The sequence below is a fragment of the Camelus dromedarius genome, chromosome 3, assembly GCF_036321535.1.
Source record: "Camelus dromedarius isolate mCamDro1 chromosome 3, mCamDro1.pat, whole genome shotgun sequence".
Lineage (NCBI taxonomy): Eukaryota > Metazoa > Chordata > Mammalia > Artiodactyla > Camelidae > Camelus > Camelus dromedarius.
The window spans coordinates 30,895,429-30,911,154 of NC_087438.1; the positions used below are offsets into that span (position 1 = coordinate 30,895,429).

A 15,726-nucleotide genomic window follows, 5' to 3' on the forward strand; every position below is an offset into this window, starting at 1 on the left:
AATTTGAACTTAAATCTTTCTCTATGTTGTGTCCAGTTTTGGTCCTGTTTTTGTCCTCTTGAGTTTTCTAGATCAAAGGTGCTCATGCTCTTATTTTTGAAGACAGCTGTCCTATCTTGTGTCCCCTTCACCTTTCTCAAATATCAGTTCCAGTATAACAGCTTGAGATGTTTTATCCTTCCTTATGATTTTTAATATTTTGCTCTGTCACTGGACTCATCTCTGGACTGGGTTCTTATCAACGGTGCTCTTAAACTGCAGCATGCATCTCAAATAATAGTAATAATAATAATATAACAATAACTAATATCGTGGCTTATGTGCTAGCCACTGTTTTTAACTGATATATATATATATATACATACATATATACATATGTATGTGTGTGTGTAATTTCAATTAATCATTTTAGTGCACTATGCAGCAGTACTATTATTATCCACATGGAGAATAAGAGGTTAAACAACTCACCCAGGTATATGACATAGCTGGTAATAATATCATGAATCCAGGTAATCTGGGCTGCAAAGTCCATGCTCTTAATAACTGTATAAACTGCATTTTCTCCTTGAGACATAGTTTGTGCACCACTCAGTTGACTGGGACATCTCTCTTATTCTACACACTATATTTCTGTGAATACAACTTAAGATTGAATTCAATTGTATGTTCTATGTGTGCAGACTCCAATTTTGAAACCTCTGTTAAACATCTACTATATCTCGTGCACTATGCAGAACAAAAGGATGATTTTAAGGATAAAAATAAGCCACTCTCTGTCAAGTTGGAAAGTAGATATGCAAATGAGAAACCAAAATATAATGTTGTTAAATACAATTAAGTTGTTAAGTGAGGTAAGAAGTTTATTCTAAGATTAATAAGAACCCAGAGAATATAACTAATTCTACAAGAATTGGAAATTACTTCAAGGAAGTAACATTTGGATAAGTTCTTTAAGGATGAATAGAAGTCCATTGGACAAAGAAGAAAAATTTTAGAAAAAAGACTTTGACTTTATTAATCATCTTTTAAAAATATGTCTCAAATCCAGCTAAAGATTAGCAGCATATCTATTAGACAAAACTTCACAGAAACCACTATTAAAACAAATAGGACAAGATTTGGTCATTTAGGGTCTTCTAGAACTTTTATGTTCATTATGGTTTCACAAAGATTCTGTTCAGCAATCTCTAACTAGTATGAAACAGGAAAACTTGAACTCACTTAGTGAAATTGTATCATGTAATAGTCTCACCACTAACTAGCTTCTTGTCCTTTGTACCAATTTTAATTCTCTGCTTTCTACAGTGTAGATCATGGTTTTGGAGCAGACTAAAAACTGAGGAATTTGCTGTTCTCTCTATAACCTTTTGACAGGTTAATCTTTTTACAGAGAGTCTATTTCTTTGTGTCCTTCTTGCTATAAAAATATTTTTAAAAATTAATTTTAGGTGGCTTTAGAAACCTCAGTAAATTCTAGGATATATCAACTTTTCAATTATTTTATGTTTGCAGGCCTAGACCACTTTTCTCTTATTCCTTAGTTATTTTTCTCTCTTTCATTTTCTGTACATGATATTTAAAAAAATTGAGGTTTATGGCTATGTAGAAATCCCCTTCAGGATTATTTGAGATTATAAAGTCAGATTTTCATTTTTGAAAACTACATTTTATATCATTGGTTTTGGATCTGAACCATCTTCTTTTTAGGCCTTGATCCAAGAAATCTTACTAATATTTCTGCTGCCTCTGACATTGGCCTTCCTGAAATCCATGTTATGGGTCTGACATCCTTTCGTGTTTCCTTTACTCACTTGCAGATAGTCTGTGGTCTTTCTATTCAAGGTGTGGCATGTAAACCAGCATCATTAGCATTACCTGGTAGTGTGGCAGAAATGCAGACTCTCAGGCCCCCATGCTAGGCCGATGGAACCGGAAAGGGCATGTTAAAAAGACCTTCAGGTTCCTTCTAAATAGAGAAGCACTGCTTTAAGATCACAGGACAAGACAACTCTGTCCAAAGTTCTGCTCATTTCCACCCCTCTAACCAAGTCTTCCTTAAGAATCAGATTGTTGGACTGGATAATAATAATAATAATATAATAATCACTAATACCTAGTGGCTTGATAATGAATCAAGTTGATAGAAAAATAAATCAGGTTGATAATGAATCAGGTTGGTAGAAAAAAATTTACTTCAAGGGAAATAAAGAATTTTTTTAGATAGTTTACTTTTAGCTGAATATTAATCAGAAGAGTAGACTAATATTTATATAGGGATTAGTAAGCACATGACCCAAAACTTTAAACTTATCTTCTTATTTAATCTTCCTGATATCACAGTGATGTATTTACCATTATTATAATTCCTATTTTACAGATAAGAAGTTTGAGGCCAAAGTAGAGATTAATTTCTTACCTAATAATCATACAGCCCTGCAGAGCCAGGTTCCAAGTTAAACCTATTCGATTCTAAAATTTATGCTTTACATGATGATTTCAAAGTGCCTTTTCTCATGACAGGATGAGACTTTTAACAGATTGCAGGGAAGTTGAAAATTCCCCACACCATTATATTTCTTCTTTTTCAGGTCTGTGCTCTCTGATTCTTTTAAGCTGCTGTCTCTGCCACCTGCTACTATTCCTGCCACCACCCACCTCTCATGCTCCAAACATCCCCTGTGAGGGTAATACAAACACTCTCTTGCTTTCTGTCTGTTGCTTTAATTGTGAACTGCTTGTCACAAACTTTTCCACAACAGACCAGCTCACCCTTAATCCTTCCGGCTTCTGACCGCTCTTCTTTTCTGCCTTGTCTTGATCTTTAAATCTGCCATTCAATACTGTTTTCCTTTCAACTAAGATCCAGTTTTTTCCTCCAGTTACAAGACCTTTAGCTTCTTAGGTAAACACTGTTCCTGATATGACTGGCCCCAGACCCCTACCTTGGGGCCACCTCTGGGCACAATTCCAGGGTCCAAGCTTACTCTAGTTCTGGGAGCTGGAGCAAAACTTTTAGTAACTAGGCTCTAGAATATTTTAACATTTTACCTCATTCTCTCTCTTCTTTTACCTTCACTGAGATGTTTTCTTTTATGTTTTCAGAGGCAGAGCTGAAGAGTTACACACAAGCTTACATCTTTGTGATGTGTAGAGTTCATCTACGTCATCTTCTTCCGAAGTGTCACTAGAACAAAGAACAACTTTTCATTGTTATGATCATGTTTTCAAATGATAAACCCTAATAGTTTACCATCTTGAACTATACTCCAAACGTTGCTGATTATCTTGGCTTTGAATACCCGGTAGAATTCTTGACTTTCTTTTTAGTCATTTTAACTGTGAATTCTTTTGTCTGTACCAATTGCACAGATGGTTTTATTGTCATGGCTGGTGCCCTTCGTTATGTCCACTGTTATAGTTTTATCTGACAATGTTCTCCATCCCCCTAGCCTTTGATTTTAAAGTTAGTGTAAACCTGGCAGGCTTCCAGATGATTCTGTGCAATATACTCTATAGCCAGCGTGTTCATCAGTCTGGCAGAATAATCCCTGGTAGAGCCTGTTCTGTACCTCCATTTATTTAGCTAACCATTATTTTTCCAATCTTCTTTCTACTTACAAAATTCCCAACTCTTCTAAAATGGGAGCATGGATAAGACCTTGCTATCAATAAACCTTATATTTTTCTGCTTAGAGCTCTGATTCCTAGAGCTGTCTCCCAGATTTATTCTATTTATTTCATTTATCCCTATTCAGCATTGTAAGTAAGTGATAGTGAGCCAGAGTCATCACTCATTTACTTATTCATCTTCAAGCTATATATATTGGCTAGTTTTTGTTCCAGGTACAGTGCTAGGCCAGTAAATTGGGCTATCCCAGTGGAGATATGGAGCATGGAAATGGTGCTTATTTCAGCAAGCACCAACAACTACTGATTATTTATGCTAAGTTATACAAATGGCCATCTCCATCCTCCTATTCCTTCTTCATAGATTCAGTAACTAAATTCTTCTAACTCTACTTCTAGATCTTTCTGACTTTTCAAAGAAATAGGGCATATTGTTTTCTTCCCAGAAATTATGCATCTCTTTCCAAAGGATCCCTCCAATGAATCATATTTCTTTCTCCTTCCCATTTTCCTTTGTGTAAAATTCTTTCATTGTACTTGATCTAGTTTGATTCCCCTCTGCCTTCTCCAAACCTCTTCCCTTTCTGCTTCTTATTTAGGCTGTTTCTTTATGTTATCCAAAAAGTCGTTTTTCCTTGCAATATAGCAAAGGATAAAAACCGCTAATTTCAGTCTTTTAATTTCATTAATTTAATCACTTTTCAGCTACCAACAAAATTTTTGATTACTTCTAGAATGAAGACTAGTAGAATCTTTATACCAATTTCTCATCTCCCTCACCCAAAGGACAGCTATGTCAGCACAAATAGAATGTGGAGTTCTTTTAGGTGGTCCTTGTCACGTTCTAAACTTCTTGTGTGAATTTGATCAGTACCTACCACTAGTATGATAGCTTTTAAACTATCAACTATTAAATGCAGTCAGCAAAGGCAGTAATTAACTTAAAAAAAAAAACCCCACCAATATTTCCTGTTGTTTTATTTCTCCTAGCTTGCTGGTACCTCCTGCATGGGCTCTTAGTTGACTCCAAAAATTCCCTTCAGCTCTTAAATATTACTTTTTAGTGTTCGGTGGCTGTTTATAAACCACTTAAACTACCAAGTGGTAGAAAATTTCATATTCCCAATTGAGGTCCTATAGATACTTTAAAGATTATTTCACCTGATATAGAAGGTGCCATGGGGGCATGTCAAAATCAATAAATGTGTAATTACTGGGAGACCAGTTTTACTGTAATATTTTGTTTCAAAAGGGGAAAATAATTCCCTCCAAAACCTGAAATGCTAATGCATTAAATAAACTGAAAATGTTGGGGTACATTTCTAGTGGAAAGTTGATTTTTCCTTTACATGGCCTCATAACATGTAAGCTATGAATTCCTTTTTTTTTAACTGAAGTATACTCAGTTACGGTGTGTCAATTTCTGGTGTATGGCATAATATTTCAGTCATACATACATATGTATATATTCGTTTTCATATTCTTTTTCATTATAGGTTACTACAAGATATTTAATATAGTTTCCTGTGCTATACAGAAGAAATCTGTTTTTTGTCTATTTTATATATAGTAGTTAGTATTTGCAAATCTCAAACTCACAATTTATCCCTTCCTATCCCCTCTCCTCCCTGGATAACCATAAGTTTGTTAACTGTGTCTGTGAGTCTGTTTCTGTTTTGTAGATAAATTCATTAGTGTCTTTTTCTTTCTTTCTTTTTTTAGATTACACATATGAGTGATATCATATAGTATTTTTCTTTCTCTTTCTGGCTTACTTCATTTAGAATGACGATTTCTGGGTCCATCCATGTTGTTGCAAATAGCATTATTTTATTCTTTTTTATGGCTGAGTAGTATTCCAATGTGTGTGTGTGTGTGTGTGTGTTTGTGTGTAGCACAGCTTTATCCAGTCATCTGTCGATGGGCATTTAGGTTGTTTCCATGTCTTGGCTATTGTATGTAGTGCTGCTATGTACACTGAGGTGCAAGTATCTTTTCAAATTTGAGTTCCCTCCAGATATAAGCCCAGTATGACTTCCTTTAAGTTATATGCGATGTGTACAACCTGATGATAGACGAGAGCTCTGGAGTGCGCATCATATCTGATGTACCTTGTGTCAGTCACAAAGGGTAAGCATGATGCACCAACCAACCTCTGCAGGATACATTTAATTCAGGAAGCTTTACATCCAAAATCCCCATCAGAAAGCTTTTTTTTTTTTTTTTTTAATATGAAAGGCAATGGAAATTACAAAATACCTATATTTAAAAAAAACTAAAAATGTAACACAAACTGGAGTTGGCAAAAGAAATTTTTTTATCAGTTGTAGTTTCAAAGACCCAAACTGAATTTAAAGTTCTCTAAATCTTTTGTGACTTAATTTAAAATCTTTTCTTCATTTTAAATGAAGTCAATTTCTTATAATGTGAACGGCATAATTGACAATGGAAAATTCTGAAGTATAAGCATTATGATTTTCACAAAATTGGAACTGCTTTAAAATTGGCCAAATAGGGACCTACATATTTGATTGGTACAGTTGGAGGCATGTTTCACTTAGTCAAAGGAGGCCATTCTAAAATGAAGGCAAAAGTTCAGTGGTTCAAAAAATGTGTTTACTGCTTTACAAAACAATTCTACCCTTAGTTACTAGAATGCAAACAAGTCCAGAATCAAAGTGTCTTATCTCCTCCTCAAAATATGTCCCCACTTTTCTTACTGATTTTGACACTACTTAGATTGCTCTACAGTTCAGTGTTCTTTCCCACTTAAGAAATTTAAGTCCTGTACAGGTTAATTTACCTGTTCATGATTACATAAAAAGGATATTGAAGGATGTGTGTGTGTCTGGTCTTTAGCTAAAATCCTAAAGCTAGAAGCAGTAAGAATCTCCATATTGCAAAGAGTTTCAAGGAGATACCAGATACCACCTCCAGGGCTAAAGAAGAGGTGACCAACTGGGTCCTTCAACTATCATCCTTAAGATGATGCTTAGGCTAAATAAACAGAAGACTAGAACTTAATAAAGAATGGGTTTATGTATTTCATAAATTTTCAGCCTAGTGGGCAGTCTGGTAGCATTTTATCTTCTTTCTTCTTTAAGGAAAGAATAGTGGCTGCTCTCCTACTCACTCAATAAAGGATTCAAGAGAATCCTAACAGTAAACCAAGAGTTTCTTCAACAAGGAAACACTGGCATCAGACACTTTTAGGCCTACCTCTTGGTGCACCAGAATCAATCATGATAGGAAAGTGCTTTGGAGAAACTGAAATCCTGAGTTCAAGGGCAGACAAAATATATATTCTAGTTCCTGCTTATTCCTGGATACTTTTAGCTGTGCAGATCAGGTTAAAGCAGCTCCCAACACTAAGGTGAGAAGAGATGGTAACAGAAAAACTGCATGCCTTCTCATTATTTGGCATGAAAATAATGTATGACTCTAGGACCAAATAGATATCATGAGCAGATTCCAAGCGCCAAGGTGATGCTGTGAACAGATACCAGGGGTTAAGTAGATGTAGTGAAAGGTAGCCATGTTGGAGCCATCTTGAAAATACTTCCCACGAGAGCATGACATGACAGAGCGAAGTTGCCCCGGTCAATAACCGAAGGCTATGGAAGTGTATTTCCTGGAGCTAAAGATGGAAGAGGTCAGGGTGTACAGGGTCCTGGTGGAAGGTGGTTTTATTTGTGTAGAATATTTCTTTTGCTATCTATGAAAGGATCATGCTTTTTGCCGTATAGACTCTAGGCTTCCCCATTGACTCACTTTACTAAAGGAATGTGAGCAGAAGTGGCTTGTAATACTGCTTAAGTAAAACTTTTAGAGTTGTCATTTGTTCCTTCTGTAATGGCAGCAGCAAGTCCCAGATGAGGGCCGCTTCTTCCTTATGAGTCCCTGAATGAAGAAGCTGGGAGAAATGATTAAGCTAACAAGCAGAAGACATGTTAAATATAAGCTTTTGTTACTGTAAGCCACTAAGACTTGAGACTATGCCACTGCTCTCCCTTGCAAACTATGACATATGGTCATCCAGAAGGGACATCAGTGGGAGAATAGGATGAATGTTTTCTATGCAGGCCTCCGAAGACACATAAGGATATCCCCTAAGAGTGTGAATTTGAGTCCCTGCCCATTGGGGCCAACTATGGCTACTTGTCAATAAGGTAAATATATAAGACTTTTGTTCTTTTTCCTCCTGCATTCTATTTCTTCCCCAGAATACCAGTGAAATGTTGGATATCTAGAGTCAGGGAAGTGGGGTCGGGGCTAGAGCTCAGTGGTAGAGCCCATGCTTGGCATGCATGAGGTCCTGGATTCAATCTCCAGTGCCCCAGGGGAAAAGTAAAAATTAAATTAGAGTCAGGGGAGTGAGTCAGAAAAATATAATGCAAGATCTAGAAAGAGTAAAAGAGCAAAAGACCGTCTCTTACTTTTCTCCTCTGCAGTATGGTTCACACCTAAACTTGGAAGGCAGATAGATAGATACTCATTTGGATACAAAATGAGAATTGACATTTCAAGTGGACTGGACTAAATTTTGCAGCAGAAAAACGAGCCTTAATGACCAAAATGAGACTCTTTGTATCACATAAAAATCTAGAGGTCTCACCAAAATATCATTAATCAATGTGGATTAGGCTAGATGTTGGAAAAAATTATATTGATTGTACCCCACAGGGTATAGATTGTTCAGTAAGCTTGCTATAGTTATGTGGTCTGTTGGTGACAGAGTTGGGGCCAGACTCCAGGAATCCTAACCCCAACTATACTACTATTTTGAATATTTATTTATTAAAAGGTATTTTCTATCAGAATTATATTAATCAAATAACAAAAGGAAAACTCAGCTTTGAGAGGCGAATTAGTTGACAGGCCATAGTGTGAGCTTTATAGTGAACAAAATAGTGGCACATCTTTCTTAGAACTGATTTTTCAAATATAATAATTGGTATGCATTATTACTCTAGGGAGTCAAAGTGTAGAACCTCTGGCAGAGAGGTCTCTATAGTAATTGCCAAGAGCTTTTATTTAATAGTGTGTTTATAAGTTATTCCTTGCCCTCGTCTAAAAAGGATCTGGTTTATTTTCCTCAGTATTAACTTTTTCAAGCACACAAATATTTATTGATTATCTACTATGTGTGAGGTACACCTCCAGATGCAGGGTATAGAAATGTTCCTGTCCTCAACAAAATATTGAGAATAAGCAAGTTCCTTTTTGAAATTACATGCAATAGAGAAATAGAAAAGGGCTACAACCTTTAGGTCTCACATTAATGCAGATCTTTGAGTTCTCGAAATACGTAAAATTTTCATGATGCCTTCACATATTTATATTCCACAATGATTGTTTTATAAAGAGATAGTCAGTGACATGATCTTGAGGCATTTACTTTCCATGTGGATGTTAATTGAGAAGAAAATATCATAGTTCAAACTACTTTATGTAGGGGAGGGTATAGCAGAGTGGTAGAGTGCCTGCCTAGCATGCACGAGGTCCTGGGTTCAATCCCTAGTACCTCCATTAAAAATAAACAAATAAGAACTTAATCACCTCCCCCCAAACTATTGTATGTAATTTTTTAAAGAGATAAGAACCAACCAAATCGTATTTCACAAATCCATGTTCACTATTACAGCTAATATAATTTTAGATTAGTGAAATATATGATGTAGACTTACATTCTTATGTGAAATAGTTTATGACACACTGGTGTTCTTCGTGTGATAGAAGAGTAGAGTATATTTTCTTCTTAAATTTTGTTGTTAATGGATTTTCCTTTCAATAGAGACAACATAGTAGAATAGAAAGAACATTTCACAAGAAGTCAGAAATCTGGATTCTAATCTTTCTCCACCTACCAAATAGCTACATAAACTTGAGCAAGTTGTTTAACCTATCTGGGTCCTAGCAATCTAATCTAAAAATGAGGATTTTAATTAGAAAACCTGTGTTCTTCTTTTCAGCTTGACATTCTATGATCCTGACTGCACAGAGTGGAATGTTAAAATCTGATACCAGCAGTAGAGATATTCAATGCAGAAACATTTGGTAAGTGAGATTATGATTATATTAAATTTCTTTCTAAGAAAATATATTACCTATGTCCAGAACTGTGTCTATTAACTGTCACACTTCCATTTGCTAAAGCAAATATTTGCTAAACAAATATTAAGTGCAATGCTGTATTAGGCAGTTTGTCTTCCTTTCTCCATCCATTTGACAGTATTGCTTCTACAGCATTGCACCTCTAGCCAAGAACATTGTGTGGTTATTGAATTTCATTTTAAACTTCAAGTATTGCCCACTGCTGTGAGGTACAGTTTGGAATTAGTCTCTAAACCAAAGGAAAAACTTTTGATAGGGTAAAACCATTTTTACTTTTATTCCCTTGCCTAATGATTTTCTGCATTGAATGTTAAAAATTTTATGAATCCTGGTCAACAGGACTTTAAAGATATGTTTATAACATGTTCTTTCTCTTGCGTGTAAATAATTATCAGCTTAAAAATCATTAATTAAGACAAAATAACAAAAATTTCAGCCTTTTAACTATAAAGTAGAATAGCTAAAAATGGATGCATTAAATATCTAGGCACCCTGGTGAGAAAGAGAAAGTCTCTGAATGTGTAGAGAGAGGGTTAAGGAATACTTGGACTCATTAATCTGTTCAGAATATTTGTCTAGTTTCCACTGTGCCAGGTGAATCTGTCAAAATCTCTTCAAAATCATTCAAAATCTCTTCTCTTAAAGAATTCACTGTGTAGGGGATGAGTAGGGGAATAGGGAGAGTCAATGAAGACTGAAAAGCACCTGGTAAGCACCACAGAAGAGGAGGGGGAGGGAATCCAAAGGAACAGAGAGGATAGAAATCTAACTCTGCCTTGAAGTAATTAACAGAGAATGAGATGCCATACATGTGTTTTAACAGATAGGCTGAAATTACCCAGGGAATGATGGTGGAAAAGCATTAGGCAGAAGGCTATCAAATACACAAATACATTAGAGCCTGTCACATTGAGAGAAATGAAGTGTAGTAAACAGAAAAGTGATGAGAAACAAAAGTAAAGGGGTAAAAATAGCCAAAATCATGTTAGGTCTTACATATTACACTGTTTGCATTTGATACCATAGACAATGGGTAAATTGGACAATTTAAAAATCTAGAGCATAGAAATAATGTAGGATTATTGTATCAGTTTTTCAGTGCTGCCCTAAAAGATTACCACAAACTGAGTGGTGGATTAAACAACAGAAATTTATTGTCTCACAGTTCTGGGGGCTATAAATCTGAGCTTAAGGTGTTGGCAGGATTGGTTTCTTCTGAGAGCTGAGAAGAAGAATCTGTTCCATGCCTTCCCCTAGTTTCTGGTGGTTTGCTCATAATTTTTGGCATTCCTTGACTGTAGATGTGTCATTCCGACCTCTGCCTTCATGCTCACATAGTGTTCTCCCCATGAACATATGTCTGGTCCAAATGTCCCTGTTTTATAAAAACACCAGTCATAATAGACAGAGGCCCATCCAACTCCATTGTAACCTCATCTTAACTGATTACATCTGCAATGACCATATTTCCAGATAAATTCACAATCTGAAGTACTGGGAGTTAGAATGTCAGTATATGATTTTGGGGGAGACACAATTTAAACTATAATAATATTATATTAAATATTTTCAGAAGATTATCCTGGTGGCATTATTGCAGCTGGCATTATTGCAGCTCCCTGGCATCAGGGAGACCAGTGAGGAATCTTTTGTCATAATCCAAGAAAGAGACAATGTTGGTTTGAACTAAGACAGTAGCCAAAGAAAGGGGAACAGAGTTTAGAAATATTCAAGAGGTGGTATTGACAGAATGTAGAGATTAATTTTATATAGGGTTTGGTGGCATAAAAGGAAGCCGAGATGACTGAGCTTTCTGGATTTAGACATGGAACAAACTGTAGAATTATTAAAAGATGAAGGAATGTTGTAGAAGAAGGTTTGAGCAAAGATCATGAGCCTCGTTTTAAGGTACCTTTGAGATATCCAGGTGGCTATGTTAAGTGGACAGTAAGACATCCAAGTCAAAAGCTCAGGTTAGAGATTCTACGTTTGGAAACAGGATAATCAAGATGGTAGCTGACACTGTGAGGAGGTAAGAGAAGTAACAGAGAAAAGAATCAAGGAAACAGTAATATTTAAGAATTGGTTTCAGAAGGAGAAACCCACCATGACTCAGTATGAGTATCCCAGGGGTAGCAGAAGAATCAGAAAGGAATGGTATCCTAGAAACCAAGGAACAATAGTATTAATAGAAGGAGAAAGTGGCTAGTGGCGTTAACTATAGCAGAGTTCCAGTAACTGAAAACAATCCATTAGTGATTTCAGCATGGGCAATTTCAGTGGAGTATGATCAAGATACACAACATGTGCCTTTAACCTACTTGAACTCAGTTATATGCTCTCATTATTATCAATAACAGTAACAATTATTTCTATTATTTAAACAGTGTGGGCAATTCTGCCTGACATTTCACTTGATAAGAATATGTATAAATGTTCAGGAATAAAGATCAGGAGATACAGAGCTTTGCTGATCTCCCAATCAGTTTTGGTTTTATATGGTTCTGTAAACTGAGAATTTTGCCATGCTGTGTAATTCCAGTGTTGTAAGTTATTTTAATTTTTGTACATCATGCCCCATTTATGAACAGAATTTATTGTGTTGTTGAAAGTGTGCTTTAAATTAATTTCCTTTGAAGAGACATTTTACATGGGGGCAAAAAATAGATGTCAAATTATGAATTTTGTAGTTGATATGAAATAGAATGAAGAGTGAGAATGGATAATGAATTCTGAATACAGAAAGGTGTTATAAGGGTGTTCCTATGGGGGTAATTGGGATCAGATAAGTCAAATATATTAACAAGAATAGCAAGGGGAAAGAATTTGTTGATGGCAAACTAGTTAGCCTAACAAAGAGGAAAGGAAGAATATCCCAGATGAAGATAAAAAAGAATAATTGATCAACACAGTAACAGTTAAATTAAACCATGGAAAGATAATTACAAGAAGAAAATCAGATAGTTTATATATGCTGATTATTTCTTAATGTTCTGTAACTTTTCAGCATAAACGTTTATGACTTTTTGTGGTCGCAGTGAAAGCAACTACTCTTCAAAGTAGACTTGTTAAGGGAATAGATGAAATATTTATTTGTAAAATAAGTGAGATAGAGAAGTTATAGTGGGATTTAGTATTATGCTAATAAACTTTTTGCGGAAACAGTTTAAGGAAACTAAACTGAAGCAGATCAGTTAGAGGATCTTTCCTTTTTCCTATATTGCCTCTGAATAGTTTATGATCAACTTTCTTGTGTATTCTAATCAGTTTTATAATATCTCCCAAATAAAAATGGATTTATAGTTAGGCAAATATTTCTAAAGAACTTACAGTTCTAGAAATAAAATAAGACAGTATAGAAAGGAAGGAAAATAGGAGGGACATAAAAAGAAAGAGAGAAAGAAAGGAAAGAAAGAAGGAAGGGAGGAAGGAAGAAAAAATGAGAGTAAGAAAAGAGAGAAATAAAAAAAGGAAAAAAAGAGGGAAAGAAAGAAGGCATACGTCATGCATCAAGCTGGAAGTGTGATAGAATATACAAAAATAAAATGTGTTTATTCAACCAGTGTTTATGACAATGATTTCAAAATCAAAATCCAAAAATTAGATTTTAAATTGAGGAATATAGCATACTTATCAGATTAAGTAAAGCTAATAAAAGATGGCCTCTAAAGATGTGTTTTAAGCCAAGATTTAAAGGAGGTGGTAAGAACAGAGTAGGGAGAAAGCTCAGAGAAAAGGAGTGGCAGGTCAGATATTTTGTGTGTGTGTGTGTGTGTGTGTGTGTGTGTAAAAAACTGTGTTTGTGATCAAACAGATTTGCCCCTGGTATCTTGTCCTCTTCTCCCTGCCATCTGATAAAAAGTGAGAACAGTATTATGCAAGAACAAATGTAGAGTCAATGAAAGAAAAAAAAATCACGCAGCCTGAGGAATCTGGTATCACTAGATGAGAAGAAAATTACTAAAATGCTTAGATTAGTCCTTACCATGATGCTCCAGAAATTTTGTTTCTGTAGAACAATAGGAGATGGTAAAGGAATCCTAAGAATGGGCAGGCATCTCTATAGAAAATGCCTGTTTCTAATCCTCAAGATTTCAAAACTAAAGGAGAATTTCACAAACATGTCTCAACAGATCTAGAGTGACAATGGGAAAAGGGAGGAGACATCAGAAGAAATTTCCTTCAGGATATGAGGAATTTAGAGAAACCTCCCTAACTCTGGGATTAGAAGGCTGACTTTATTCAGAGTTGGTATCTGAAAAACAATAGGTTTTGCCTATTGAAGTTTTTAAGCATGCAAAGATGCTCACACAATTTTTTCTCATTATTTTGGTTTTTAAGTCTCAAAACCAAACCACTATAATTCAAAGCCAGCTTAAGTTTTCAAATGAACATTTGCTACCAATTAGTTCATAATGAGTATTTGTCTGAAGTGTTTAATGACCATAAGAAAGCTTTTAAAATTGAAAAACATTCATGTTTAGGACTTATGTTGCCTGGCCTGACTTATTAGTGCACCAAATTTGATCGCCCAGAGAGTTCATAAGGTTTTAAACGTGAGGGCTTGTCTCTCCGACAGACTGGACAGAGCGCATGCCCCTCTTTAACATCTTGCATAGGAACTCTTTTAAACAAAGGGGGGATCTTAATTGCTTGTTTTGTATTTAAACCTCACACTAATCCCATTGCCATCAATAGAAAGCCTGTGTGTGGATTGTGTGGGCTGCCCATTCACAGAGCTATTGAGAAAAGGAAATGCCCCTTTATTTCATCGTTAAGGCCAGTTTTCTTAACTTTTTTTTTTTGGCCTCATTAGTACCTCAAAGAATCCTTCCTGACTTTATTGGGAACTCTTCTAAAGTTTCACCATTAAATGCAATGTTTACTCTAAGTGTTTCTGTTCCTAGTTGATTAAGACTGTTTTTTTACTCACAAATGAGTAGTTGTATTGAATGCTATATAGCAAACATTGACAAAGTCATAGAATTTTTCCATCTTAATCCATTCACAAACTATCTCAGAATAATGGATTTTCTAATTTACAGTTGTGCATGGTGGGGAATATTCTCCCCCTTCTCTTCGTTCTTTTGGCTGGTCAAATAATTAAAATGACAGAAAGCAGACTAACTTGAGAATATCAAATTTATCACATAGGTACGGGGAATTCACATAAGCTTGAAGAATTCCAAAGATTAGTATGGCAAGATGACGTTACACATGTCATTTTGGACTAAGGAGAAGAAGGTAGGGATATGGAACTTAGAAGGAAGTAAAATAATTTACAGGAAGATAAAAAGAATGAATGTTTATTAAACAAATGTTTGCTGGGCCATCTAGAGACAATGGGACAAAAAGAAGACTTTGATCAAATGGACCCTGCGAGGTTCCTCCCTATCTGCCTCACCTAGTTCATACTTCACCATAGTTATCTATGGTAATAGCTCCTTCCTGGAATAGGCCTTCTATCTTAAATTTTTTTTAGGCAGTTAGGGGAAAGTTCAAAGGTTCTTCCTGAGGCTTTTGGGTCTTACTTGTTTTCACCTTGAAATAATCTGCCTGCCAGATGGCCCATCTCGGAGTGGCCTGCCCTAATCCTCATCAGCATCATCCTTGCATTATTTGGAAAACCGACTTGGTCATGATTTCTTTCGCTGACATTTCTGAATTTAATTTGATAATATTTTATTTAGGATTTTTGCATGTAAGGAAAGTTGACATTTAGTTCTGCTTTGAATACTGGGTTTTTTTCCTAGTCTCAAAAATGAATAAGTTCTCCTATTTTTTCATCTAAGAATTCAAAATTATTGGCATCAAGTTGCTTATAGAATTTCCTTGTATTTTAAAATTATGGCCTCATGTATTTTAAAATTACATTCTCTTCTTCCTTTGTAATATTTATTTGCTCTTATCCTTTTTTCCTTTAATCATTTTTTTGATCAATTTAAGTAAATATTCCAGTTCTTGGAAAGAAGGTGTATTCTT

General features: G+C 35.3%; 1 long non-coding RNA gene across 1 annotated transcript in view; it reads left to right on the plus strand.

Moving 5' to 3' along the window:
• The window catches only part of LOC116150545 (uncharacterized), a 200,596-nt gene that overhangs the window by 29,284 nt on the left and 155,586 nt on the right, over nucleotides 1–15,726 (plus strand). The window contains exons 2-3 of the long non-coding RNA XR_010380460.1: nucleotides 7,713–7,799; nucleotides 9,603–9,687. This is a non-coding gene — a long non-coding RNA (uncharacterized LOC116150545). The remainder of the gene's footprint in view (nucleotides 1–7,712; nucleotides 7,800–9,602; nucleotides 9,688–15,726) is intronic.